Raw genomic sequence first — 12,333 nt, forward strand, 5'->3', positions numbered from 1 at the left:
CAGATAGGACGGTCTATTGACACATAGTGAACAAGGATTTGGGAAACATCATTCTTGTGAAACACAACTATCTCATTACACACGCGAAGTGCTGAGTGCATTCGACAAGGGATTTCAAATCGATTCCATATTTCTAGATTTCCAGAGCACTTTTTACACCATACTTCACAACTGTCATGTCATTAAATTGCGTGCTTATGGCATCATCTCAGTTATGCGGCTGGATTCGCGATTTCCTTTCAGAGAGGTCACAGTTCATAGTAATTGATGGAAAGTCACTGAGTAAAACAAAGGTGATTTTTGACGGTCCCCATGGTTCTGTTATAGGCCCTCTGCTGTTACTTCCCTACGTAAACGATTTAGGAGACACTATGAGCAGCTGCCTTAGGTTGTTTGCAGATGGTCCTGAGGTTTATCGTATTGTAAAGTCATCAGAAGATCAAAACTAATTATAAAACGATTTAGAAAATATATTTCTATGGAGCGAAAATTAACAATTGAGCCTAAATAATGAAAAGTGAGACGTCATCCACACGAATGCTACAAGGAATCCCTTCGGCGTAGTTTACATGATCAGTCAATCAAATCTAAATGACATATATTCAACTAAATACTTAGAAATTACAATTATGAACAACTTAAATTGAGTACGAACACACAGAAAACGTTGTGGAGAAGGGAACCAAAGACTGCATTTTATTGGCAGAGCAGTTAGAAGCTGTAACAGATCTACTAAAGAGACTGCCTACACTAAGCTTGTCAGTCATCTACTGCAGCACGGGTGTGTGTTGTGGGATCCTTATCAGGTAGGATTAACAGAGCACATTGACAAAAATTCAAAGAAGGGCAGCATATTTCCTATTATCAAGAAACATGGGAAGGAGTATCAAAGACATGATATGATGTTTGACGTAGTCCTCATTAAAACAAAGGTGTTTCTCGTTGGAGTGGGATCTTCTCACGACAATCACCAATTTCTCCTCAGAGTGTGAAAATATTTTGTTGGCACCCACCTATGAAGGGAGAAATGATCATCATAACAAAATAAGGGAAATTAGAGCTCACATAGTGTTCGTTTTCTCATGGGCTGTTCGACAGTGGAACAACAGAGAATTATTTTGAAGGTGGTTTGATGAAACCCCCACCAGGCACTTCAGTGTGATTTGTCAAATGTCCACGTAGATGTGAGTGTAGATATACACAGGAGACAGATCTGATGATCGACCAGGCCAAGGCAACATGTCGACACTCTATAGAGCATGTTGGACTAAAACAGCGGGTTTGTGGGTGATGCGTTATCCTCATGGAAAGCACCCCCTGGAATGCTGTTTATGAATGGCAGCACAACAGATCGAATCAGCAGACTGATGTACGAATTCGCAGTCAGGGTGCGTGGGATAACTGTGAGAGTGCTCCTGTGATATGAAATCGCACACAAGACCATAACTCCAGGTGTTGGTCCAGTGTGTCTAGCATGCAGACAGGTTGCGTGCAGGCCCTCAAGTAGCCTCCACGGCCATCACTGCCACCAAGTGAAAACCAGTTTCCATCAGAAAACAGACCTTCCCCCCTGACCTCCAATGAGCTCTCCCTTAACACTACTGCAGTGGAAAATGTTGGTAGTTCGCGGTGAATGGAATCCATTGCACAGCACGTCTGGGTGGAGTGGTCTTCTATCTCGGTAGTGCCACGTGGCTGTCCACAGTCTGGTCTTCTTGTGACCAAACATTTTCGTGACCATCACCGCCAGCAATCATGTACAGTCGCTACATTCTTGGCAGGCCCCTCTGCAATGTTTCGGAACGAACACCCAGCTGTCGCAGCCCTGTTACATGACCCAGTTCAAACTCAGTGAGATGTGAGATGTTGATAATGGCGTCTTTGTGCCGTTAAAGGAATTCTTGGTGAACATCGAAGGTGACTAATACGACTGTTACAGTGACTAATACGACTGTTACAGTGACTAATACGACTGTTACAGTGTGTTTTCAAATTCCTGGGTCTGTGGGTTCAAGATAACCTGAAATTGATTACACATACAGGAAAGGTAAATGCCAGAATTAGTACTGGCTGTTATGCATTGAGTGTACTGAAATCATGTGCTAGCCTGAAAACAGTAGCCAGCGTGTACTACGCTTACATACAAGCCTATCTAAAATATGGTGTGATACTCGGGGGAAATTCTCCAACTGCCCTGAGCACAATCAGAATCCAGAAGGGGGCAATGAGGATTATTAATGGGAGCAATCCCAGACTCTCCTGCAAACCCATCTTCAGAAAGTTAGAAGTCCTTATACTGCCTTGCCTATACATTCTCGAGAATAAAATTTTTCAGATACCATATAGTGCCAGCTGACTCCAGAGTCGTAAAAAATAATGAAATACATAAACACAACACCAGGAAAAACTCAAATCTGCATGTTTTACGCACAAACACTCAACTGTGTAAAAAGGGAGCTTTCCACATGGACCTCCAACTGTGCAACAATCTTCCCAGTAGTATTAAGTCCATCGAAGACAACATAAAATTTGTTGTGACTTCTGAAATTTTCCCGGCGTATTTCTTCTTCTAATAATTTCCGGGTATGCAGCCGGATCCCGTCGACATTCTGCCACGATATTTCGGCCCAGAGACGTCCGGCCACCATCAGGTGAGTACACAACTACTGAAGAGCCCAGGTGCAGTCGCGGTATTTATGCCGAATCTCGCGCATGCGAAATGTACTGGCATCCTACAGCGCATGCGTCAGGTGCTGACAAGCGCAGCATAGCCGAGTTGTATGTGCTGCCCTCAGTGGTGTTCTCAGTACCTTAATACATCGAGCGCATGTAATATCAGATGATGAAAACTTCCATGCAGAATTAGAACACTTGGAGAAGATTTTTAAAGAGAATGGCTACACTTCTCGCCAAATAAGGAAGGCCATGCGCAACTGTAATAACAAGAAGCAATGCACTGAGGACGCTGATGACGACTTTAAATCAACTGCGCTCCTTCCATACTCCGGGAATATGTCGTCGAAAATAGGCCGATTACTGAAGAAAAATAAAATCAAGGTTATCTTCCGTCCACCAGCAAAGAACCGGGCTCTGGTTGGATCCGTTAAAGACGATTTACAACTGAAGAAAGCTGGCGTCTACAAAATTCCCTGTGAATGTGGCTCTGCATATATTAGCCAGACTACAAGAACTGTCCATGAACGATGTACAGAACATGAAAGATACACTCGTCTGCGGCAACCGTCAAAATCGGCAGTAGCAGAGCACTGTATTTCTTTGGGACATTCAATGGAATACAATGGAACAAACATTTTAGTTCCGGTTTCCGGATTTTGGAATTCCATAGTCAAAGAATCAGTGGAAATACGTCTTGTCGATAATCTTATAAATCGTGACAACGGCTGGATAAAAATTGGAATCCTGTTATTAAAATTATACAATCACAGCGGAATCGACAGCGTCATTCGATACTCAATGAGTAGATGATCTTTTACTTTCACCACTGAGGGCAGCACGCACAACTCGGCTATACCGCGCATGTCAGCACCTGATGCATGTGCTGTAGGATGCCAGTACATTTCGCATGCGCGAGATTCGGCACAAATACCGCGACTGCACCTGGGCTCTTCAGTAGTTGTGTACTCACCTGATGATGGCCGGACGTCTCTGGGCCAAAATATCGGGCCAGAATGTCGACGAGATCCGGCTGCATACCCGGAAATTATTAGAAGAACATAAAATTTAGCAAACCTGTGAAGTCATAGTTGTCGTGTCACTGTTTTTACTCCATAAATGAATACGTAGAACAGTAATCTTGCTATTTATATTAAATTGAGAGCAATGGAGTGAGGTAAACTTAACCGATCTTCGCAATATAATACATTAGGATACTATATGTTAATATATGTTAACAATGTTAACTGATATTTTCTGACGTCTGTAACACACTGTGTACCATCAGATCACGTGGAATAAAATAAATAAAAAAATAGATAAAAACAGCAAACCTGATTTGCATCCTCATAGTCGCGCTGCTACCTCTACTCTTTCGCAATCGTTGTGAAAATGAATAGACATAATATTTCAGATGTAGAAACACGCCTACCAACTTTCATTTATGTCGCGCAACTCCTGAGTGTTGTGATTTTTTCCATCAGAGTAGTGACAAAATAACGTTATATTTTGGGATCACTAGACAGTGAAGTTGCTGAGCTAACTGCGGATTTCATGTCCAAATCATTATCAACATCCTTGCATACAGACTTAAAAATATGCTTTGTCTCAGATTTTGAAGAATCAGTGTCAATAAAAGTTAAAAAAATTTCCAATTGAAGTAAAACTAGGAGGTGAAAACCGTCTACTTTGCTCAGAGTGTTGTATCCTCTTGGCAAAACGCAGTTTTCCGATCGTTTTTGTGATCTTGTACTGTTGCTGGCAGGAGGGAAACGACTGATCCGGAATCAACCAAAAATCGAAGATCTGTGTTATGATCAGTTGTGAACAGTCGGCGGGATGACTCGGCCACGTCACTCTGTGGCATACTGACTGTGAGTGAGTAGGGCAGTCATTTTCAGTCTGAGCATTAGCCGACTGTTGAGAAGTAAATGAACGAAACGGTGTTCATTTCTTCGCGTTCTGCTTGAATTTATAATGGTAACACGTGCGATGTTTCTGCGCAAGCTGCCGTCATTTTGATCTTTTTCTTGATCGTGTCTTAGTCCGTAGCTCCTGTATCTGGCTCGTTAGTTCTGAAAGCTGCTTTTCCCGATGGGAAGGTCTCTAATCTTGAGATGGAGGAGAAGCAGTCACTATATACGAGCTGACGAGTGTTGTGATCTCTACGATTTTTGGCAGCTATAGAAGCCATGGCATCGAAGCTCACATCTTGGCTAGCTGCTGTCACAAAACGTACGTAGTTTGGTAGTCGATGAAGAAATATAGTTGTTACAAAATGGTGCCACAAAATGTCTTCAGCAAAAGAGGTGCGGCATTCTCTCCTTCTGTCGGTGCCTGAAGGAGCGTACAGGTTCACCAGACGAACTGTACCAACCGTGAGTGCGACCCCCCGGGGCCGACGGCAAATAGGATGCATCAGTTACCGTAATCCCTTCCCTCAGCAGAATAGCCGTACCTCTTCCGCCCACATCTGAAGGCATAGCTTAGCCGTAATATCCGTAGGTATCGATACAGAGTCCTGAGCGGACTTGAAAGAAAACAACATGCACATCCGCAGCTCGTAACGTATCTTGCAACATACGGATTTTGACAGCAGAAGTAACAATGTTGACATTGATTGTGGCATGGCGGTATTGTAACCTCCCCCTCACTTATCGACCTTAATGACACTGAAAAATTAAACCGCGTGTACCTAATGGAAATTTGGGAAAAGCAATCCTCACCGAAGTTAATCTGTCGGTAAAGAGGGAGGAAAGGGTTACATCTAAATGAAAGGAAAAATGCAAATGAAACTGGTGGAAATTAATTTTGAAAAGGGGTAAAGTTAATAAAGAAAGCAAATGTGCGGCCGTTACGTTAACAATTAACTAGCGGTAATTAGATATTTGAGATTTGGGGGAAATTACGGTCGCCAGTTCTAAGGACAATTACTATAGTAACTGAAAAAGGAAGGTTATTACACATATAATTAGCACTAGAAGCGTGGCAACTGAAGGTTGACACGTGTAGTGTGAAAACTGAAAGTTTGTCAGAAGTAATAAATTTGGCTACACTCCGACTTAATTTAGCAAAAGAATTAATAAAACCGGAAATAATCGAAAGTTAATTTAGTGACTAAAGTTAATAGTGAGCTTTCTTTCTGAAGCACATCGAAATTCAGTAAGATACGGTTAGTCTTGGACTACCTCAACAATCATTTCAAAAGCTACTTGAATCTACGCAATTTAGAAATAAGAGATTTAACTTTGAACTTGAATTAAATGATTCTGAACAATTAACAATAGTAAAATTTAGTACATACCAATTATAAATCGACATAAATGCATAAATATATACAAATAGTAAAACAATTACAATATATAAAGAGACAGAAATGTCATATCTTTGGGTAACAAAATAAGGAAAAATCTGTAGTACAATAGATGGAAATAGAAGGATATGCATTTCCGGCGTTACACGCGCCCCACATTATCTGAGGATGTTCATGTAACCTAAACAGACTCAGAAAATGTCCCATAAAAGAAACAGCGGAAATGCATATCCTCAAAACATCAACAAAATTTCTCATTCGTCTAATTAACCATAAATCAATTTTTAGACCATAATAATTGAGTGGAGACACTCCTAATCTTATTCCACTCTCTCATCTTGCACAAAATAAAACAGGTTGACAACACATTAAAATTCGCAGAAAACATAGAAAATGGTTTAGATATTCCAAAATCATTAAAATTCGTAACACTATTAAGAAATGGAATACTATTTACAAAATTAATCGGAGTACATGGTCATAGAAACAGGTAGATCAAAATACGCAAATTAATAATTAATTACATAGAATACAAATTTTTATGTAAACTTTTCATAATTAATATTCTCGCCATGAGAGTCCACATAACGCTAAACAAGAAAATAATATACAGCAGATCGACAAAACCATAAATATTGACAGCAGAATTCTTTCACATCAGCTGTCGGGGAAGAGAAACAAATCCGCCTTCCGTACTCGCAGGTACAAAGAATGCCGACATCGGCACAAGAGCCGACAGCGGCTCCGCCTCGCCAGTATTGTTGCCCCCGCCTGTGCGGCACGCTTGATCTCACTCGAACTTGTAACGGCATTTGCAGAACGTCCGTTTCACTGATTTCTTTCTGAAAAATCCACTCCCGAGTAATCTCAAGGAGTCCATTAACACTATCACAGTGGATAACTCAACACTGTCCATCATCATACATGTACTAGCCTGAAACTTAAAACAGCGTCTAAGTACATCGCAATGACTAGTGAAACACATATTCACGAAATCTTACAGCTAGTTACAAAATCATATTTACATTGCTTAATCTACTGTGACTCAGCTGAAAACTTAAACTAGCAGCTTGGATTTTTCAATTGATAAATAATCACTCTTAGTAAAAATTAATTACTTATTAATTACAACTTCTTTAATGTCCTCTTGGTCAGGCAAAAGCATGGCAATCTAGCAAGTCGTTTAAATCTTACACTCTATATTTACATAATGTACAAATTACCCATTCTGTGGTATTAATCAATCCTAGGTTGGTACAATTTCAAGTCTACAATGTTCCGTATACCTAATAGTTTTCCAGAGCTTGGATACACTAAGCAATAAGCATTTGTGTGAGGTACACCAATGACTTTATATGGTCCATTATAAACAAACTTAAATTTAGAGATATCATTGTCTATCTCGCTCGATTTCTCATGAGCTTTTACAAGTAATAAGTCTCCGATTGGAAACTTAGCAAAACGCGCTTTAGCGTCATGACGACGTATGCGAGCATCGGCTTTTAGCTTCATTACTTCTCGCAAATCATCTTTTTTCACACCAATACTAATGTCAATCCGTGGAGGGAATTTGATTATCTCTTCCAATTCACTTTCTATACTTTTGTCAATGCCAAGATTCCTCACCTTACGGCGGTTCAAATTCATTCCTACGTCAATGTCATCCGGCCAGTTAACAATGTGTATAGGCTGGTATTGCCTATGCACATCGTCTCCTGCCTCGTCAAAACTAACTAGTATTGCTTTATCTTGTGACGTACATGTCAAAGTTTTGCTTTCGCAATTAATCACTGCACGGTACTTTAATAGCCAATCTAACCCGATAATTACTTCCGTAGTTAAGTCTGGCACGACGACAAACTCTTGTTCAAATCGTGCCCCACATATCTCGAAGTTGCAAAAATCTGTTTTGTGACCGGTTTACTGGCCTTCCCAGTAGCACCGATAATTTTCACTCCTGTGTCTGGCATAACTACGATGCCGGGTCTGTCTTTCAGTAACTCAAATTTTTTCCCAGATACAGCATTCAATTCTGCACCGGTATCAATCAACACGTTTAGTTGTAGGCCGTGCATATTAACAGACACTACTATCTGTCTACACTTGTCCTCGACTGTTTCTTTATTTTCCCACAGTAAATCCTCGTCTATATCCAGGTCATTCCAGAAAAAACCATTCGGCTTTGAGCCTAAATCCGGCTTATCTGGCGGCCTTTTCAGCTTCTGTTCACATACAGTTTTAATTTCAACACGTTTGTCCTGAGGCTTAGTCTGTAGCTTCGCCTCCAATACTGAAACCTTTTCCTGTAACTCGTCTACTATTGAGTGTTGCTTTGCTATCAATTTACTAATTGTCACCTTCGTTGATTCATCTTTGGCCAGATTGATCTCATCTGCCAATCTACCTGGAGGAATGTGCCCAGTAGTATCTGCAATTACTTCCTCTGGATCTGCGCAACCCACAGTGCTGTCGTCCGACCGTATAACGTCAGCTCTAACCTCATACACGCTGTAATCTATGTGCTTTTCTACCAATCGTGTCCGGCTATCACTAAAATTTTCGCAATCTTTCTCCTTAATACTCTCGCAATGTTTAAACCGGAGGTCTGCGTCGGATGGGTCGGCCACTTCTAACACTATAACTTTCGGTAAAGTCTGCCGGTTAGGGCCAGAACTTTCTATCACTTCACAAATACTATCTTCCTGTGGGACGAGACGCGGCAAATCCTGCCCGCGCTCCCCATAAACACTTCTCCCGTACAGGCCCCTATAATACTTCTCCCGTACAGGCCCCTATAATCTCTTAGTTCGTCGTATAAGCGATCGAACTGCCTTAACCAGACCTCATCCCTCTCTGCATCCCCTCGCTCAATGACGAACGTGTTATCCGACATCTGATCTTCTCTCAACAATTGCGAATCATTCTTAAACTCAATCTCCATTTCCGCTGTGGGTGTTACAGCTGCCACTTTATAATCGATTTCCGGAACACTACTTACATTGTTCTCACTGACAGTGAATGTATTTTCTGCTGCCGTGTCTACAGCTGATCTACTACTTATGGGCGCACTCCTTTCTCCTAACACTGGCACACTCTCCCGCAGTTGATTATTCCATACGGAATTTTCATAACGACGACACCTCGGTTTTCTACTGTTATTGGGCCGCCAAATTTTCTCCACGCCAGGTCGGCCCCTCACCGGCGCGGCTAATGGTTTCCCTGTCTCGTCCCAGCAGATCTGCTCCCCGGATGCTGCTGAGGCGGCTGATCACACCCTCTGGCGTTATAACTATTCTGTGAAGCCCGTATCACGCTAGTATGATACTGGTTTCCGTCATTCCTGTTATTATTTGCATTGTACCGATTGTCATTACGGCCCTAACCACTATTGTTATTGCTGCCATCGTTGCGGTATGCATTATTCCCATAGTTATCATTGTTGTGGTTGCTGTGGGACCCGTTGTTGTTACCACGGCCTCAACCTGTATCGTGATTATTGCGCCAATTATCCTCGTTTTCAACTCTTTCCAGGAAATCATTGATTGTCTTGTGATTGCTTCCTACGTAGCGTTTTGTATCATCTGGAAGCTTCTTGTAGAGTTCCCAGACTATTTCGGATTCCGTGCGGCGATCAGGCAAATATTCCAACTTGCGGATCCAGCTCTCACAAAACTCCTTCATCGAGCAGCGCGAACTCGCATCGAAAGGCCTCGATACGACAAATTCGCGACAGACACTTCGCTGTTTTTGCTCTGACCAGTATTCAGCCAGAAACAAATTTTCATACTCGTCAAAAGTCAGGTTCGTAATGTTGAGGTTTAAGCCCCAACGCTTGGCATCACCAGCCAACACATTAATAACCGCATTAATTTTTCTCTCATTAGTCCATGATCTGGGTAAAACTCTTTCACAATTTTTAATGAGATCCGTCGGGTGTATACCGCCTTTTTTCAAGGGGTCGAACCGCTCCTCTTTTGCAACAATTCCGAACTATGTGCACAGATTGGCACATAGCCCTGTTTTTCGTCAAGTTTCTTTTCTAATTCCGACACTCTCGTAATTACTTGGAAAGTGGTTGTCGCAAGCGTTTCTACTTCCCTTTTTTATTCTTCGTAGGTATTAGCCTGCTTCGTCACTATGGTATCTACTTCGGATACTAAAGCCTTTAAAGTTTTCACCTTCTTTTGATCCTCTTTTTTCACTAATTTAATTTGTTCCGTCACCTTATTCTCGATGATCGGAGCAACTGCTTCTCCTACACTTTTCTCGATTCTGCTAATTTCGGAATAAAAACGAGTATTTATGCTCGCAATTTCCGCCTGAACGCCTATCATTTCCTGTTTAAGATTACCGATTTCGGTATTAATCACAACAATATATTCTTTGATTTTATCAACTTTTGTGTTAACAACTCCAACATTGTTGTTAACAACATTAATAGCTTTGTTCTGATTGTGTAGCTTTTCAGACTGACTCGTGATTTCGTTAATCAAAACATTCAATAAATCAGTTAAATTCCCGGAAACTACCGGTTTTACTTCCGTAGCGGCTTCCTCTTTAATTGTCCCCCCGTATTCGTCATCAAGGGATTCTCATTTGATTTTCACTTCCGATTCCGAAACATTTTCTAAAGTTTGGAAATCCATTTCTGCTCTTTGTTGCGTTTCGGCGGTCGCGTCTTTCATGCTAGCCGCCTGCCCCTGAACAATGGGTACCGCGGTGCGCGTTTCCCACTATTCGACCGATTGTTCCGTATCCAAGTCAACCAAATTTTGGTAATTGTTGCCTTCACTCATTTTAATAATTTTCAATATAAATGACAAATCTCAAATCTAATTAGGATTCCTCACACTACTTAAACTCGCTGACGTAACGACCTGTTGGTAACCAACACTTTCCAGAATGAGATTTTCACTCTGCAGCGGAGTGTGCGCTGATATGAAACTTCCTGGCAGATTAAAACTGTGTGCCCGACCGAGACTCGAACTCAGGACCTTTGCCTTTCGCGGGCAAGTGCTCTACCAACTGAGCTACTGAAGCACGACTCACGCCCGTTACTCACAGCTTTACTTCTGCCAGTACCTCGTCTCCTACCTTCCAAACTTTACAGAAGCTCTCCTGCGAACCTTGCAGAACTAGCACTCCTGAAAGAAAGGATATTGCGGAGACGTGGCTTAGCCACAGCCTGGGGGATGTTTCCAGAATGAGATTTTCACTCTGCAGCGGAGTGTGCGCTGTGAGTACCGGGCGTGAGTCGTGCTTCGGTAGCTCAGTTGGTAGAGCACTTGCCCGCGAAAGGCAAAGGTCTCGAGTTCGAGTCTCGGTCGGGCACACAGATTTAATCTGCCAGGAAGTTTCAACCAACACTTTGTTACGAGATTTGCACCGTACAAAATTCGTGTCCAGAACAACCTCAAATCTGAAGATTGTCCTGTCACCAGGTCGCCACGTGTAACCTCCCCCTCACTTATCGACCTTAATGACACTGAAAAATTAAACCGCGTGTACCTAATGGAAATTTGGGAAAAGCAATCCTCACCGAAGTTAATCTGTCGGTAAAGAGGGAGGAAAGGGTTACATCTAAATGAAAGGAAAAATGCAAATGAAACTGGTGGAAATTAATTTTGAAAAGGGGTAAAGTTAGTAAAGAAAGCAAATGTGCGGCCGTTACGTTAACAATTAACTAGTGGTAATTAGATATTTGAGATTTGGGGGAAATTATGGTCGCCAGTTCTAAGGACAATTACTATAGTAACTGAAAAAGAAAGGTTATTACACATATAATTAGCACTAGAAGCGTGGCAACTGAAGGTTGACACGTGTAGTGTGAAAACTGAAAGTTTGTCAGAAGTAATAAATTTGGCTACACTCCGACTTAATTTAGCAAAAGAATTAATAAAACCGGAAATAATCGAAAGTTAATTTAGTGACTAAAGTTAATAGTGAGCTTTCTTTCTGAAGCACATCGAAATTCAGTAAGATACGGTTAGTCTTGGACTACCTCAACAACCATTTCAAAAGCTACTTGAATCTACGCAATTTAGAAATAATAGATTTAACTTTGAACTTGAATTAAATGATTCTGAACAATTAACAATAGTAAAATTTACTACGTACCAATTATAAATCGACATAAATGCATAAATATATACAAATAGTAAAACAATTACGATATATAAAGAGACAGAAATGTCATATCTTCAGGTAACAAAATAAGGAAAAATCTATAGTACAATAGATGGAAATAGAAGGATATGCATTTCCGGCGTCACAGTATGCCTGTTCCATCAAGTCGTGGGGGCTGTCCTTGGTATTACAGGTGGGCAGCAGTCGCCGTGTGGAGCGTT

Source organism: Schistocerca serialis, chromosome 2, assembly GCF_023864345.2.
Source record: "Schistocerca serialis cubense isolate TAMUIC-IGC-003099 chromosome 2, iqSchSeri2.2, whole genome shotgun sequence".
Taxonomy (NCBI): domain Eukaryota; kingdom Metazoa; phylum Arthropoda; class Insecta; order Orthoptera; family Acrididae; genus Schistocerca; species Schistocerca serialis.